A 4,786-nucleotide genomic window follows, 5' to 3' on the forward strand; every position below is an offset into this window, starting at 1 on the left:
AGTAGCTCTCGTAGCTTTGAAGAAAGAGCTTCTGGTCATGCTTCTCCTTGTGCCGACTATTGCCTCCCTATCCTGTGTACTTCAAATGATCTGTTCCATGAGCTACCAGGACCTTTGCCCACAATGACATGAGTCACATGTTTGTCCCACTCTTTCGGCAACTTCTCGTTGGTCCAACATAAAAACTCTTGCAAGGAATCCAATAGTATATTATCTAAAGGGAAGACGTACTTGTGTCCATATGGTTAGACCTGGATGCTCTCTCCGTCAACTGTGGCATCTGCTTCATGCAACTTGACCGCCAATCTAGTCGATGGAGCTTCCTTTGTACGAGAAAGCGAAGCGTCCCGCCGTCTGCCACCCCATCAACCACTCTTGCAGTGCTATGCCTTACTCCTGGGAAGCGGCCATGGTTTCTCTCTTTGCTTGGTGAAATTTCATGCCTTTAAAGGCTGAGGTGTCCATGGTAAGCACACCGCACTCTAGTACTTCATGAGCTCACCGAGATGAATGCATTTTCTACCATTCATTTACATTATTAAACATTGTATAAAGAGTTTTCATGTTCCATGTGCAGTTCAGAAAGGGCTTGGCATTGGCTCGAAGGGGTCGGGAGGGCTCCATAGCTGTTATCACAGCCAAATACATAAGATCTATGAACTGATCTATAAGAAGACACAATTGAACCACTGGTAGTTCGGCTAAGGAAAGATGACTGATACATGATGATGCCATATTTAACCATCAAATGGCATCACCATATACTAGTCATCTTTCCTTGGCCGAACTGCCAGTGGTTCAATGGTGTTTTCTTATAGATCAGTTCCTAGATCTTCTTATAGATCAGTCCTCGTCCTCGTGGAAACCTTGAAGTCAGCAAAAATTTATGTTGTCTTATCCTTACAAAATTTGTGTTGTCTTATCAATATACTGTACTTGTACTAGCAAGAATAATATTCCTCCTAGCTTTGAAGTTAGCAAAAATCCATTGCAAACCTTGATGCTGGTAGCTGTAGAAAGCATCATTGCGGACATCTTTGGTAATCAACCTCTATTGGGCTTACACAATCAAAATGGATAACATTTGTTGTTGTGCGAGTTTAGAGGAGGGCTATCTTCGAAAGGTCACATTTGTTGTTGTGCAGAAGATGATAAACATAATGTGATGTGCCCTAAACATGTTTCAAAGATACTACCATATGATAATCTAATTTGCCTTGGAAAGTGGCAGAGTTGGTGAGAGGTCTCGCAAATCAACCGAGTCCCTTGTAAACAAAAGAACAGAGCGAAGAAAAAGAGAAAGAACAAGAATTCTGACTTATTCACGTTTAAAGAAGCTTAACCCCGCTGCACCATTGGTCTACTCTAGGACAAATGCCTCAGTCAGTAGCCACAGAATCGAGATGTTGCCTCACAGGGATGGACTGATAGCTTAGCTCATTTTGGATTGTTGTTGGGCTGCTGATAGCTCTCCATCGACTGTGGCATCTGCTTCATGCCTTTATAGGCTGAGGTGTCCATGGTAAGACACTACCATGTGATGATAAGCTGATTTGCCTTTGGAAAGTGGTAGAGGAATTGGTGAGAGGTCTCAAGTGCGATTTGATGTGGTACTTTGAAATACGTTGACGGGCCAAATGTTCCTCTATCTCTTCATCATCAGAGTGCTCATAAGTATCATTATCATCTGTAAACATCTTTACAATCATTTGTTTTGCCAGCTGCTATCAAATTATTAAAAACTTCATTTTCATCACTTCCATCATCCTCATCATCATCCGTAAATCTCATCATGTCATTATCACTATCATCCTCTTCCTCAGCTTCATCATCTAGAAAATCTTTCAGCATGGCATTATCTGGATAGAGTAAATGCTCATCATGTGTAGGTTTCTTCCATCCGAAGCAAATGTTACTGCATCACTATTCCATCCGAAGCAAATGCTATAGATGGAGCATGGAAGAGAAGAAATGCTACAGCAGTGTGCAAAATTTTGCCCTATTTTGGGCAGCACGATTATTTGGTTCCTTCCCAATGCATCGAGAAGCAGTAAACAGCTTCGCATACCCCAAGGGAAAAAGGAAGTGCACTATACCATCCTGTAGTAGCGCACTAGTTTGACCAAAGCAAAGTTGCACTAGTTTCATCATCAGAGTGCTCATAAGTATCATTATCATCTGCAAACATATATCTTCCCCCGCGTGTGCTTTTGTTCGTCCTTCCTTCTTCTTTTCCCCTCCCTCTCTCCCTTCTTCCTTCCCTCCCGCCTTGGTTCATTTTTTCCCTCCACAATCCATTTCCCTCCTCTTCTCCGTGGCGCCGCACTAGTACCGGGTTGTGGCAGCAACCGGTACTAGAGAGTACCCCCTTTAGTACCGTTTGATACCACCAACCGGTACTAAAGGGTGCATGGAGCATTAGTACCGGTTTGAGGCAGCAACTGGTACTAATGGTCACCCTTTAGTACCGGTTGTTACCCCCAACTGGTACTAAAGGGGTCATCGGGACACCCTCCAGATAGTATTCTTTGAAACTGGTACTAATGCTAACATTAGTACCAGTTCCAAATGCAACCGGTACTAACGCTAGGGATGAGAGATTAGTTTTCTAGTAGTGATCATTATAATGCTTATCCTTGCCGAGGTGTTTGCCAAAATACATTGGGTTCCTATGAATGCAAATGCCAGTGGCTTCCACAGTGACGATCCCCTGCATATACCCTGCAGCCCCAATTTTCCGCTTGCAGCAAAAATTGCCATAGGTATATATGAGGACTATGCCTAATTTCACTTCTTAATCGCTCTTAAAGGAGTACTAGTATATATATTCTTAAAGAAACGTGCTATTTTCTTAATCACTCTTAATAGGAATATCATTATGTCTATTGTTTGGCAAAAATGAGTCAGATTTGGAATTGTTCCAACCTAAGGAAAATGTGTTCCTAGAGTGAAATAAAATATTTGTGGCTAAGAAATAAAATGTTCTTAAAATTAGGGTGACATATTTTCTATAAAAATCTATCAAATTTGCAATGTTTCGGTCTACAAATAAATATTCCAGCAGTGATATAAAATATCCCACGTAGACAAATAAATGATTCAATTTTACTTCACTTTTTTTGTATCATAGAGGAACGAATGCATACTATTAGATTTTAATCCAATGGTCATAAAAGTAACATATTTCTCTCATAAATAGATAAATGTCCCATATTCTTAATATTTATGAGTATATATGATATTCCGGCAGCAGACATGGACATTTAAGACACCAAGGATGAACCATCTAATTGTAATATACATAGGATCCATCGGACAGCCTTGAAACTTGAAGTAGAGATGTGCTCAACTGAAGGACATGCACATAAAAAATGTGAGAACCTGGATGTCTATTTTTAATGTATAACTTATACAGTATAAGGCAAATAAATTAACTATGGAAAGAACAATCATTAATTATTTTGTGATGAAATAATTATGTGTAGTTATATGAAACTTAGTACTGTTTCTATAGAATTTTTTTAAAAAATATGTAGGAGAATTTGGTGCTTACTATAAGAATCACTGTTGTTTTTCTAGGTGCAATAGGTGGACTTTTCATCATAGCAATTGTGATATTCATCATCCTTCTTCGCAAAGAGAAACAAAAGATGAAAGAATTCTTTAGAAAGAATGGAGGGCCTATAATTGAAAAGGTTAATAGGATTAAGCTATTCAAAAAGGAGGAGCTAGAGCCAATATTGAAAACAAGTAATCTTATTGGACAAGGTGGCTTCGGTGAGGTTTACATGGGATATCTTAGAGATTAAATTCGACCGGTAGCAGTCAAGAAGCCTAAGGTTGATGTAAAATTGGCAGACCAATTCGCAAATGAAGTTATCATTCAACCTCGTGTTTGCATAAGAATATTGTCAACCTCATAGGTTGTTGCCTAGAGGTTGATGTCCCAATTTTGGTCTATGAGTACGTGTCCAATGGAAGCCTCGATGAAGTTCTGCATGACAGCAACAGGGTGCCTCTTGACTTGGGTATACGTCTAAAGATTACTGCACAATCAGCAAGCGGTCTAGCTTATATGCATTCACAAATCACAACACCAATTCTCCACGGTGATGTTAAACCAGCTAATATACTTTTGGATGAGGACTTTGTACCAAAGATCTTTGACTTTGGTACATCTAGGATGATTACGATCGAAGAGGATTACACAAGCACCATCATTGGTAACTAGGGCTACATGGATCTAGAATATGTGCAAACAGGACTATATACAAGTAAAAGTGATGTCTACAGTTTTGGAGTTGTGCTCTTAGAACTCATTACGAGGAAGAAGGTCTTAGATCCTGACATCAATGACTTACTTGGGAATTCCTATGACCCTTACGCAAAGAAGAAGGGAGTGATTGAGCTTGTTGACCCAGAAATTTCAGCAGAAGGAACCATTGAGGTTTTTCATAGTTTGGCAGAAATTATTGTGCAGTGTCTAAATCTTGATGCTGATCTAAGGACAGAGATGGCGGATGTAGAGGAACATCTTCAATTCCTATCAAAGTGATCTCATGGTAGATAAAAGTTGGTGAGTTGATGCATGTTATACAGTTCGTAGTAGTGGAACAAGAAATGAAGTGTATAAAATTCAGAGCTGAATCTCTAGGGATCCTCCCTTTTCCTTGAGAAAGAGGGCTTAATTATTAGTTGGCGCATATTGGCACACAACGGGGCTCGACTCAGTCAGGGGGCGTTTCTAGTTTTATTTATAGTATTGATATAAAAAGAAACACATCAT

The 4,786-nt window shown here is 39.7% G+C and overlaps 1 pseudogene; it reads left to right on the top strand.

Moving 5' to 3' along the window:
* The first annotated feature begins 313 nt into the window (after positions 1-313).
* On the top strand, positions 314-4,555 carry LOC101753702 (annotated as a pseudogene).
* Positions 4,556-4,786: the final 231 nt, after the last annotated feature.

This window comes from Setaria italica, chromosome V (genome assembly GCF_000263155.2).
Source record: "Setaria italica strain Yugu1 chromosome V, Setaria_italica_v2.0, whole genome shotgun sequence".
NCBI lineage: Eukaryota > Viridiplantae > Streptophyta > Magnoliopsida > Poales > Poaceae > Setaria > Setaria italica.